General features: G+C 40.5%; 1 protein-coding gene across 6 annotated transcripts in view; it reads right to left on the bottom strand.

Annotated features, from left to right (window-relative positions):
* Positions 1 to 11,881, bottom strand: part of ZBTB38 (zinc finger and BTB domain containing 38) — a 49,466-nt gene extending 37,585 nt beyond the window's left edge. For 3 of the 6 annotated variants that reach the window (XM_071437596.1, XM_071437600.1, XM_071437603.1), the window contains exons 1-3: positions 2,146 to 3,304; positions 1,705 to 1,812; positions 267 to 433 (exon numbers count right to left, since the gene is read on the bottom strand). The gene's annotated coding sequence lies outside the window, so the exon portion shown is untranslated. Of the gene's footprint in view, positions 1 to 266; positions 434 to 1,704; positions 1,813 to 2,145; positions 3,444 to 6,713; positions 6,773 to 11,800 lie in introns of those variants that run through there. The other 3 variants (XR_011680778.1, XM_071437597.1, XM_071437602.1) reach the window with 3 other exon arrangements.
* Positions 11,882 to 13,573: the final 1,692 nt, after the last annotated feature.

Raw genomic sequence — 13,573 nt, 5'->3', positions numbered from 1 at the left:
TTTTATCAACTGGAATTTACTTTAACTGCAAACTCCGCCTTTAAAAGATACCAAAATTACTATTGTTATAACAGCCACCATAAATCTGCATTAGTGACTGAACTTAAGACCATCTGCTCCTGGGGCTGTAACCCCAAAGAAGCCACAGAAAGGAAAAACTGTGAACTGCTTCCTGATATCCAGGACATAGGGCTCTTTGCCAGGACAAGTGCTTGTGAACAAGACACTCGGAAGAGAGACCCCATCGATCACACAGCTTGTGTTACCAGAATTCTGTAGAGATGACTCTTTCAGTTTGCGGTTATTCTAAATCTGGTCATGTTACTCCAGTCTTCATGCAGACAGTACTTTTTTCCACCTGTCAGCTTGGACTTTCCCCGTCCTCCCTGTAGCAGGACTCTTCAGAGCAGGACTCTCCTGCTCTGATTCAACACTGGGAATAACAGGGTAAAATAAGAAAAGCAGCAAGATTTCAAATTACTTACGGAGGAAAAAATATTAATAATTCCAAGTTGTTTTATTTTCTAGTATTTGTCAGGAATAATTTTTAGGTTCCGTTGCTAATATGGAGCGATGGCATTATATAGATTGTTTTCATATTTTTACATAGCAATTCAGTGATGTTGAAATGTGTGCATTTCTAAAAGACCTGTTCAGGAGTTGTGACTGTACAGATCAGACATCCTGTGTTGTTTTTGACATCCTGTGACGTTTTCTTCACTGAGCTCTTGGTTTAAACAAGCGCTCGAGAAGGCGGCCCCGGAAAGGCCCGGCCGAGCAGCCCAGCCCCAGCCCCGCGGTGGCTGCGCAGGGCGGCAGGGGCAGGGCTGGGCGGCTGCAGGCAGCCGCAGGGCTCAGCTCACACACAGACCTCGGGCTGCTTCTGTTTTCCAAGTCATTACCTGCATACCATTCTCTCTGCTCTACTGCGACGCAGGCAACTTTTCCCCCCATCATACCTAAAATTCAGGGCTCATTCCAAAGTGGAATTCATTATCAGCTGACTTTAGTTTTCAGTCTCTGTGCAAACTGTGCTGCACTTATGACGACGGTAATAGGCTAAAATAAAGACCAAGCAGTGGGCTGTGGTTAGGCTCATACTTCCTCTTTTTTTTTTTTTTTTTTTTTTGTGTACTTCAGGTTACAAAGAGGGATCTCATTGGCTCATCTAAACCCACTGCCAAATAAGCAGGTTTTAACTCCTTTTTCATCTGCTTGCCAGATCTGCAAGACCATGTGGACAAGGCCACTGCTTTCAAATTTAAATGTCACAAGTTGTGCATGTCAATATGTAGGGAATGGTACAGTAATGCAGCAGCTACTGAAATTTACCCTGAAGTACAATGTAACTTTTTTCCTCATCGCAGCGTTATGAGATAGGATTTGGGGATCCTATTAATAGGAAGTGTATTAGCATTTATTTAAAAATAACTTCTAGCTTCACAGATCTTTATCAAAGCTAAAAGCAAATATACCCTGTAAAGTTAAACATTAAAACACAGGCGAACACCAGATTTGCTTTCCTTTAGTTTTATGATCATTTAAAAGCTGACAATTCATTTTCTGGTGTATGTACTTATGAATGATCTCTTGGAGTTCACAATGCTGGCAAAATTTTCAATTAAAAATTATTCTACTTTTTCAGATTTCTATGTCTAGGTAGCCTCTCTCAAAATAAATCCCCAAGGATTTAATTAGCCTTACCTTACTTCAAAAGGCAACCTCTAGACTTTCCAGAGCATACAGTGAATGTAAGGAAGCCAGAGGTGTAAATATGCATGTCTTTCCTCAAGTACAGCAATTTTAGTGGTCCTACAAGAACAATGAATCAGCATTGTTAGATCAAGAACTCATTGTTTTAAATAACATAAAACAAAAGAATTTGTGCTCCTATTTTTTGAAGTATTTCAGAATTCAACAGTAAAAAGGACAAATTCACCAAAAAAGGTAGTTCACTAAAATCGTAATAAAACTTCATTGGTCTAAATGTAATGAGTAAAGGAAAAATAGATGTGTAAAAATATGTGTACATCTTTTCATATACTAAAAACTATTCTGAAACTTGATTCTGCAAGTTGATTTTCCATTTGGAAATATTGTTAAGTGGAACCTACTGCTGTTACTTGCCTATCTAATAATAGTTACCTTCAGATAGACTCCATCGTATTCTTTGTAGTCATAATTTTCATTGCCAGTGAAAGTAGGTTTTCATTTCTTTTAAAATAAATCCTGTTTTAGAATTCATTTGGCAAACCTGCAGCATTCTCACATGCCAAGTCGTACTCTGTCTTCTGCTTGATCTTGTTTCATAGCAGCTTCATAGTAGTAGGGTCATAATAACAAGAATATGAAAATTGTTAAAGGAACGAAGCAGTTCAACTTCCTTTAAGTTTCAGTCAGTGTCATAAAAACACTTTGTGCAGGAGTATCTAAGGCTTTCTCCTTTATTTTACAGTCCTGATGATCATAATTTCTTAGAAAGTGGAAAGTTGGAATTTTACATGTAAGATCACTCACCTAACTCAGCAAACTAAATAGCTGCTGTGCCATTAATGTTTGCCATGTATTGAGTAATTGCACCAAGTCTTCACCCCTTGAATAGCTTGGTTTGCAGCTCTTTGTTTCACTGACCATAAACCACAGGGTTAAAACACAGTGCAAATAACAAAGTAAGAAGGGCTGTAAAATAGTGCTTTCATGGTGTCTTCCAACAGCTGTTATCAGAAGTAGCAAAAAGGTGCAAACTCAGTTGCAGTCCATGAATAATGATAGTTTTTCTGGGCTTTTTATTTTAGATATTTGAATGCCCATCATGTTTTTCTTCTCGGCAGAAGAGACAGTTGTCAATTACAATGATGATTATAGGAACTATAATTAAAACAATTCCAGCTGCTCTGACAAAAGTAGCTCCAGGCAGAGTTGGCCATGAAGTTCTGTTTGAGTATACCTTGAGGTGTTTCTTTTCTGCCTTCTGTAAGTAATAGGCAAATAGCTTCAAGCTTTGTTATAATCCAAGCACAAATGATGACTTGGTGTTTCACTGAGTGCCCTGCTGGTAAACACTGTGGAGATCAGCGTATGCAGCGAGATACCGGTGAAGTGCCATCAAAGGGAAGTGCCATCCTGCCACGTGCTCCTTGTATTCCAAACATTGTCCCTATTACAAATCCTGGAGTTACCACATTAAGTACTTGTCACCAAGGTCACAGAGGAGGGAAAAACAGAGCAGGTAATGGCACAGGAGGAAATACTGCACTTATTTCCTCATTTGAAAGCATTTTCAAACTATCTCTAGTATTAGCAACCTAAGCGAAATAATAACAATATAATCATCTGTTTAAAGGAATGTTTTTAGTACACTTTCTATATGCACTGATACTGAGCATTTCCCCTCAGATGAATTACTAAACACGTTCATGATCTTTAAAGGCAGCTCCTAGGTCCTGTAAAAAAAAGAAAAACCCAAAGGTATCATAATTTGTTCAGTTAGCTTGATGTTATTTCTTCCCACAACCGTAACAACCTTGGTGGAAACTTTCACTTTGCTCATGGCCAGCTGTTAGCCTTAGGATTCCTCCTGACACATTTTCCAGGCTGCTTTGGAGAGCCTGGTGACCTCATTTTTATTACAATGAAGACCAGCCTGTGCTGGGCTGTTGGGTAACAGCAAGCCACAACACAGGTACTACATAACATTTCTGTCTTAACAAAACCCTAGAGCAGATTTTCCATAGTTCCCCTACAGTCATCTTCTTCCAGAATACTTCTGAATACAAACAGCATATGGATGGGGGAGAATCAGTATCTCTTACTGACTCTGCATGGTTCAAGAAGGTGACATAGAACCTCCATAGACATGTGTGGCCTTTGGGCGCATGGAGAAGAAATAAGCATTTAAAATTATTGCATGGGCTGCAAAAAGTCGGTGGAAAAATACAGAGTATATGAAGTTTATTTTGATGAAAATGTCAGGGACAGCTTTACATAAAAAGAGAAATATTAGTATTTTTCTTTTGTTAAAGCAAAAGGGGCCAGTGACTGCAGCTTCCCTCCAAGGGGCTGAATCACCACTTCCTGCCAACTTGTCAGCACTAACACATCACTTCAGAGCTACAGCTCCAAAGCTTCAAACTGCTCCACACAGGCCAGCTTCTGTTTGTACAGTGCAGTCACTGAGCTGCACTTCAGCAGTGTCAATACTGGTGGCTGGGGCTATTTTTAAAGTGCACTGCATTGTCATGAATCAGCCTTCTGGTCTCCTACTGTAATCTGTTAAGCAAATGGTGCATTTAGCTACTTCAGCCACTTTATATATCTCTCTATCTATATATCTATATATATATATATGTATATGCATGGTAGGCACTCAGTCTTCCATTTATTGTGCAGGATGATGAGCTCATTGAAAGGGTGCATTAAATAAGCAGAAAACTGCTATTGTTTTTGTTAGAATCTCAGAATAGACATTGTAGAAGGAAACCACTGAGTCCTATGCTTGTCAGGGGCTCTAGAAAGTCAATTTTCTATGTGCATAAATAAGGAAAGCTTTGCTTAGTCATTCATCTATCAGTTGGTCTTTTCCTATGTACGGGCAAAAGATAACAGTGGTTAAAGGGTCTTCTTGGCAGTTTAGATCTGTATGCTGATTAAGATCAGTCTGCAAGGCATGTGGTAAAATTTCAATTTATGAATTCTTACAGTTCTTGTAACAGAGTCATGGGGCCTGTTCACTCAAGTCTTTACCCACAACACATGGAAGTCTTCATCTTGCAGATTTTCCAAAATTGCAAAAGTTTAAAGAATGTTAACACAGAGTTTGATAGGAAGTGAAGCCTGTTTGAACATCAGTTTCTACATGGAGCTAAAGCTTCATTTTAAAAGCATCACAGACTTAATTTGGAGTTTTTATTTAGACTACATGGAAGTAAAATTATTTCATTTTAGCATTTACACAAACGAAAAAACCCTCAATATATCAGTTGTACTATTTCACATGGGCACTGCCCATGGACATTAGAATGACAATATACTGATAAATAAATCAGGAGACGTTTAAAGGAAATCAAAATCAGATTGCCACTGTAATGTGTCTTATACTATCTTCTATCATTGCTGCATTCATTGACTTTCAAAACTCCAAACTAATTTTGACTAAATATATATAGAAATATTTAATAATCTGAAAGCAGTATTTCATCGCTGTGGAAACAAAATGATTTTTAATACTTAAATATTTAGTGGCTGAAGTGATCTGGTAATGTAAATCAAAGAGAATACACACCCAGCAGAAGAGAACTCTCCCTGCTCAAGAGGGGCAGTTTGATCTGGCATCCAGGACCTCGTGTTCAGCAGCTGCCAGGGCTGTGTCCTGAAGTGTCCCTGTCTCAGGAGCCTGGCTGGCCCATGCTGCAGCCAGGGCTGCTGCAGTGTGACAGGAGAAGGAGCTGCCCCTTCAGCAGGTGTAGCTGGGACAGTACTGACTCGGCACTGTCTGCTGGCAGTGCCTGAAACACAGCAGCTCCAGGGTGTCACACGCTTCAAGCCCTCTGTGCTCCAGAAGAATGAGGCTCTCTTTATTCTGACAGCCCCATCACATCCAACAGCCCCCTATGCCTTGGCTAACTCAGGGTGCTTTAAAAGGCACTGGAAGCTTCCATTTAGGAAACTGAATTTCATCCCAAATAACACTGCATGAGCAGCCTGCTGCTCTGATTCTGGCCTGCTTCTAACTTTAATCCTGATATGAGAGAGACTTCAAACAAGGAAAAATGCGGATTACAGTGTGAGATTGTAGGAAGGCATCACTTGCTAACAGGTCAGACTGATGTTCAGATAAGGTATTTCTAAACTGTCTGTAATACCACAAAGATGACTGGATCTATTCTGAAAAAAATATCCACATGAGGACAGAAAATTATGTGTAACTCTAGCTAAAATAATGGACTTTCTTCCACTGAAGCCAAAGGGTACTGCTGGTTTCAAATTGGACAGGACTGGTTTAAGATGGAAGTGTGGGAATTGATGCTGAATGCTTTCTAGTCTGTTGCAGTTTTATTCAGACTCATGAGAAAGAATGTTGTTAGCTATAGGTAAAATGTTAAGAAGATAACAAAAATATTTTGATTTTGTACCAATGATCTATTCCCAAATTTAAGAAATATCATTTGGAGAAGTTTCACAATACAAAAATACAAAAGGAGTACACAATACAAAATGAGTATAGGAACATGGGGAACTTAAAAGGGACAAGAATGATGAAATAAAAATAATTCAGAAGTAGGAAAATTTTTAAGTTTGAACCTACTGAGGCAATATTTAAAGACATATATGACTCAAATCTTAGGGTGCAGACTTGCTGAATAATATCAAGAATAATTTTCAAATATATCTTGTAGACTTTAAATATAAAAGTATATTTTCCAGAAATAGTTTTTCTTAATACTGAGAAGAATAATCTGGTGTATCCCCACTCTTTTGGTGTTTAGCTACTGGGTGTAGTTTTATTCTTTGAGTGTAACACAAACTCTAGTCTTAAATTCATCTCTTTACTGATAAGAGTTTCATGTAGAGAATACCCAGATTTTTATTTGGAAAAGACAAATTTTAAAAATAGATAAAACATCAATTTCAGTTGTACACTCATGCCTATCAAGCCCTGATAATAAAAGGAATATGATGTAACTTGACTGTATCTTCAAAGAAAGTTAACTTACCTTGTATTTTGTCTCTGTTCAAACTGGAGTACTTTTTGCATGCTTCCTTCTCTGTGTTGCTAAAACATTGCTCATTGTAAAAGAAGAAGCAAAAGAAATTAAAGAGAAGCAAAAATAGAGAAGTTACTTGGAAACCAAAATGTCTACAATGTCATTACATACTTAGAATGTGTGTCCTTCTAGAGGCGTTTACAGTTTTTTATGCTATTAAAGACTCAAAAAGTAATAGCAAGAGATATAAATATTGTAATAAATACAGTAAGTTCACAGCTACCATACATTTACTGTGGCCTAAAATTTTACAGAAACAGAAAAAGTAACAAATCTCAGCTCCCCTTACTTGGAATGTAATTCTCCTAATTAATTAGCTGTGGTATACCTGTTAATAGCCTAAGACATATTGTGCACATATATTTTTCATGCAAATTTTGGTCCCAAGCCTTAGAATGGTAACAGCCTTTCCCCCAAACTAGCTGTCAATAACAGTCCTAAATAAGTATCTGCAAGCTGGTATCCTGGATAGAAAACAGCAGCAATCAGGGGTATCTGCACCAGTATATTTTGTATAATGACACAGGCACTGGGGAAAATGTGTCTCCCATCTTCTCTGACTTGTCCTTGAAAGCTCCTCCTTTGCTCCAGCCACCAGAGATCAGCAGGCAGAATTTCCTTTGGCTAGTTCTTCATGCTGATTGTACCTTGTGGCTGTCTCCATGCACAAGTACCTGCTGCATCAGACTGACATAGCTACAACCCACTGCATTTTGTTAATACTTCTCAGACAGGGCTTGTGACTTAAAAGGGGCTGCAGCATGCTTTCAGCAAGACCACAGTGGGCTTGCAGGCTTTGGGGTGTTTTTTTTAATATATATAATTTTATGAACTAGGGGTAATAAAATTATTCTAGTTCCATAGAACATATGGAGATAGATAGAACATATCTGAGAAGCTATATTATTGCTAGTTCTCAGGGAAAAAAATCTGATAATATGCTGCTTATGACCAGCAGAGAGGATGAGGGCCTTGCTCTATCATGTTGTTGAACTAGTGAAGATTCTTGGGGTAGCATTACAACAAGCCAGGCTCTCTGGGTGACAGTGAGCTAAGACTGCAGAAGTGGTAAGGTAAGGAGAGTTGCAGCAACACACAGGTAATTTTCAGCTAACATCCTACAAACAGCAGCTGCCAACAGCAAATTAGGTGATGGCTCTGTGCTGAAGCAGTGAGCAGGGCTTTTCACAGCACAGCCAATTTGGGGTGTGCTGTAATTGGGGTTTGGTAGGTGTGCAGCAAATTCAGGAAGTGCAATTTGCACCTCTTTGCGCCACAAACGGAATGAGTCAGATCCTTGAAGCTTCAATTTCAGCTTTGCTGCTGCCTCCTCATTGTTCTGACTAATACAATGATTTCATACCCAGCTAAGTATGGTAAAAGCCAGCTGCATGGCCTCTAGGTTAGAGCCAGCTCATGCTGGCGTCAAAGCTAAAAGACTCCCACAGACTTCAGGGGAGCAGCTGCAGGCCACTCCAGCTACCTGTAAGCAAAATTATTAACTACACTAAGAAACATACAAATCAAGGTACATTTAACAATACAACACACTGCATCAGAAGTCATGAGCATCTCAATTCTTCGGTGCCTAATTTGAAACATCTGAAAGAGGCCAGAAGTTCAGAAAGAACAAAGCAGATGGGCATAAGACCTCTAACATATTAAAAACACAAGAAACTTAAAATAGGCAGCAACTTTAAATGCAAAATCTAGCTCTCTAAACATAAGAAAAAAAGCCCTAGAAAAATGGCGTGTGTTGTTTTAGCCCCAGATATCCCAAATTGCTGCACGTCCCAAATGCACTGTGCTGTGATAAGTCCTGCTCAGTGCCTCAGCACATGCTTGTCTAACACCACAGGATCAGTGTCCTGTGTTAACTTGGTCTGACCTTGGTCCTGGGCAATGGGCAATACTGAAACCTCTCTCTTTCATGAGACTTTATATATGTACCCTGGCACTTTTCATGGTGAGCGTACACATTTAAAGAATACAGGCTTCTTTTCAATTTATTAAATTACTTATTATAATTAAAGTATTTAAAAAACAATTTTTTACTAATGGGTACAATGATTTTTCCTTCTGTTTATAAATTAACGTTAGTAATTTGTGAAGAACACTGAGGGTGAATGATTTAAAATAATGTAACATTTGAAAGATTTAGTATTTCCCTGTGTGCTCCTACTGGAACTACTACTTGGCAATGCATTTGATAACTGTTTTTCCTTCTGATCTTGTGTAAGCCAAAACCTTGGTCTGACAAATGATATTGTGAGAGCAGTTATCTAAAACTGCCTGGAGGTCTGGCAGAATCAGGCCAAGGGCCTTGATGCTAACCCTGCAAAAAGTAATCAGGATTTGCAGTTGGCTGTCAGCAGAGTAAGATTAGGTTTGGTTCTGTAAGGCTGTAACTCCAGAAAATGAAGACCTCATCCTTCAGCAGTGTTCCTAGTTAGTCCACAACATTTTTTCTTAAAAGGTGAGGATAAGGTCAGTGGTGAGACCCAGAAGCTTCCCCATCTCTCCAGAAGAACTGCAGGAAGAAAGATCAGGGTAATTTGACACAGAGGTCAGACTTTATATGTACTTGCTGTACAGTATTCTCTAGTCTCAGAATAGTGCAGCTGACAGCTAGGATCCCTCCTTTCTAACAGATGTCAGGTGTATTTCAGTAAATATCGAAACCATGGATAGCTTTCTGAGCCTGATGTGAAAACAGAGATTCTAAGGTTTCCTGCACGCAATTTCTAACCTCCTTAGAGGCCCCGATGATCAGCCTGCCTGCCTATCAAGCACTACTCGCTTTTTGGGTCAAAGAGGCATCAAAATGGGGTCAGAGGACGAGCTCATTATTTCCTGTCTTCTCTGCAGTCTGCTCCCAGTGTTTCTTGGCTCCTCTGTGACGAACTTGGCATTGTTTGTGAAACAATGTCATGTTTTAATGATTTGCAAAGTACTGTGAATCGTGCATATGAAAGATACTCAGAAAGCATAAACAGCTGCCATTTAGTGCAGCAAAGTTTTATAAAATTTCAAGAATATAGACTAATTATGAGTTGAACAATAAGCCCCCATCATAGTGGGCTTACTTAAATAGCCCATCAAGACGTCAATAATTTGGCAATAGCATGAGAGAAATTAATATAGGATTTAAAAATATTTTTACTCTAATTTGCTACATCTGACGTAGCGATATTTTCAGGTGGATCTTAGTTAAGTATATAAAATAAATATTAAAAATACACAGAGTATACTTGACAAATAATTGAACTTTCAGAACCCTATAAAGTGTCTGACCCCAGCGTGACCCGCTCTACTGCGCGGGTGTTACCCGCGTCATTCCCGCCGCGCCCCGCCAGGAGCGCCTGCCCGGTGTGTCCCGTCATATCAGCACCTGGGTACCCTGCGGAGCTGCTGCTCCAGGCCGGGACGAGCCGCGGCCGAGGCTGCTCCCGCTTGCAGCTCCCGCACGGCCCGGGCGCTGCCGGGACGCGGCGCTCCCGGAGCAGCCCCGCCTGAGGCGGCCCGGCCGCTGCGCCACGGCGCCCCCTGGCGAGGCTGGCCCGCCATGGCGGCCCCGCTGGCCCCGCGCCCTAAAGGAGCACCGGCCCCAGCGCGGGATGGCGGGGAGCGCGGCCCCACAGCGGCCCCGCAATGGCCCCACAGCGGCCCCGCAATGGCCCCACAGCGGCCCCGCAATGGCCCCACAGCGGCCCCGCAATGGCCCCACAGCGGCCCCGCTGGGAGCACCGGTCTCACACCGGGATGGCGGGGAACGCGGCCCCACAGCGGCCCCGCAATGGCACAGCGGCCCCGCTGGGAGCACCGGTCTCACACCGGGATGGCGGGGAACGCGGCCCCACAGCGGCCCCGCTGGGAGCACCGGTCTCACACCGGGATGGCGGGGAACGCGGCCCCACAGCGGCCCCGCAATGGCCCCACAGCGGCCCCGCTGGGAGCACCGGCCTCACACTGGGATGGCAGGGAAAGGACATGCCGGAGGCGCTGGAACATTATTATTATTGGGGACACTAAAACGTTGTGGTCACTGCCCCTTGCAGGAAGCCTTATTAAAACTAATTGTTGCTCCTCATTAGAGCCGCAATACAGTTTTGTTAAGAAGTACATTAAAAGATACAAAGTGGCAGAAAAGTCCGGCCAGTGATAGTATAAACTGAATAAACCTTCCATTTTTAAATAAAACCTTGAGAATAGGGTCTGCAATATTTAACCTAAAAGACAATGTGCCTGGTTGGCAGAAATCATCATCATCCCAGTGTCAGGAGCACATTCACCTTTCAGAGTACAAAAAAGAAAGTGCTTCTAAAATGATGTTTGTAGAGGTTAACAATCATTTCCTTCCTTAACATATAAAAAAGTTGAATTAAAATAATATTTGCATTCCCTATTAAAGCAACTCAGGAGATGACCAGCTGATTTGGGCTAAAGAGCATTTACTAGTTTGTTTTTTGCATTGCAGCCACCACAACAGCAGGACCAGCACCTCCAAAATCTGCCTGGGCCACTGGCAGCACCAGCCCCTGGAGCTCGAGTCCATTTTGAAACCAGGCGAAGTGAACAGCTGGCTCGAATGAACGCCTGGGAGCCCACACCCTCGCTCTCCCTCAAATAACAATGTTTATTGCATTCTTGTTGCACTGAAAGGAAAGCAATAAGCATTTGGGAAAACAACATCTACAGGCTGGTGTGTGGGAGGACATTGCGATGTCATCCAGTCCAGCAATCTCTTACTTCTCTCTCTCCATTTGATAATAAAGACAATGACTGAACAAATGTCCCTTTCATACTTGCTCCTCTGCTTTTTGTTCTTTGTCACTCTCCCTAAAACAACACAAACGGAGCCGGTAATAGTTTGTCAGATTCCAGAGTCTGGAATGCATTTTCATCAGCCCATTTCTATGTGGACAGAAGTGCAGAGCTGCTGCAGCAGCCACAGAAGCACAAGAGGTCCCATACATCCCTGTGGCTCCTCTCATGCTGGAGGAGAATTACAGCTATCGATAGGAGTCCATACTCACATCTCTGCCATCTCTCCTGTGACATCTCTCTGCACACTGTTCCATCCCCCTCTCTAAGCTTCTGTGCTGCTTAAAGCAATTACAACTCGAGTGACTCATGACACCACAAGTCTTGGAGTCACTCCCCCATACAAGAAAAGAAAAGCTCTCCCTCTTTTCTATGAGATCTACTTTCTGCTGGTATTTGAGTGAGATGGTGGCAACCCAGACAGAACTGTCATCCAACACTTCTTCTCAAGTAGCTTTTTACCCCTTAGTGACTTGGTAGGAACAACAGATACACAAACTCAAATGAAATGGAACTGGAATGCTCCCAGTGACACACAGTGCAAGACAGGGACTTGCAGGTGAGAAAATGCCTCTCCCTGAAAGATGAAATCTCTGAAGTTACCTACATGTGCATCATCTTTCAGATTCCCTTGAGCTGACAGCTCCCCTACCTACCTGTGTGAAGTTTTATATGGCAACAATGAAGGGAAAGAGAAGTACTAATAGAGAAAGTGAGATAACAAAAACATAAAATAGAAAAATATGCTAAAAAGAAGCTCAGCAGCAGAGTTAGAAATCAAAATTTCCCCTGAAAACAGCAACAGGAATCTAGCCAAGAAACAATGGTCTTGGTATACTTTGGAAACTAGAAGTAGAATAATTAGAGGCACATCTTATTTAATCAGTAATACATAAGAAGTATTTTCTAGAATCCTAATTATGGATTTAGTCCTGTAAATCTTTACTTGCGTAAGAAGTTTGTACTTGCAATGAATAGTGAATACCTAGAAGATGTTTATGCTGTTCTTTAAAAATTTGTTTATTAGGAGACTGAAACAAAGCAGTAGATTTTAGCATCTAACTATGAAAAAGAGGATACACATCGCATCCAAGTATTTTGACACTCTCTTCTTTTAAGGTGAACACCACAAATGCTGAAAACATTTGGATTGAAATAAAAAGCTTATAATTTAGGTACATGCTTTTTCGACTGAGGATCAATCTGGCAAATGCCAACAAGCAAGCTGCTCCTGTTCAACCTAAGCATGCTGTATTGTACTTCTGAGATTAAGCTATTTATAATCTTTACCGCTTTATTGTTGTTTTTAAAAGTGCATAGATGTATGTAAATATTTACATACATAAATATTTTACTATCTATAGAATAATTGTATTCTGCACTTGCAGAAAAGTATTAATATGAAAACATATTAAAATGCTATTCATATAATATTTATGTTATACATGAAAAACAAAATATTGTATATTTTTGGTCAGAAAAGCTTTCAAGCTCTGACAGCATTATTTGACGGTTTACATATGGAAAAATGGAAAGAAAATTATTTTATTATCGTCCGCTAGAGGGAGAGAGAGCAGCTCTTGTTGCTGGGCAGATTCTACACTTTTATTCTGCACCATTTAAAGCAAAGATGTCAAGTTTTGGGGAAAAAAACCCCGAGCAATTTAGTTCATTATATTATCAAATACGAAGTAACTCCTAAAATACTGAAGACATGAAATCTAAAGTTTAATTGCTGCCAGGTTACTTTCTGGAATCAATAGTATACCAAGTTGATTTCTTTAGACATCCACGTTAACATAATTATTAAAACATCTGAAATAAACAGCAAAAGTAACAGAAATTGTTATAGTTACTAATTTGATAATAAAACAAAGTTACCTATATTGTACTTTCTATTCTGTATTGGATGTGGAATATTACTACAGGTACTGCATTTTTTTTACTGCTTCCTTAGAAATCAGAGCATGATTTCTTCCACCCAG

Source organism: Agelaius tricolor, unplaced genomic scaffold (genome assembly GCF_023055355.1).
Source record: "Agelaius tricolor isolate 1412-34295 unplaced genomic scaffold, bAgeTri1.0.p SCAF_12, whole genome shotgun sequence".
Lineage (NCBI taxonomy): Eukaryota > Metazoa > Chordata > Aves > Passeriformes > Icteridae > Agelaius > Agelaius tricolor.
Note: the sequence above shows the minus strand (reverse complement) of the source record. Positions and strands in the feature narration are given on the sequence as shown.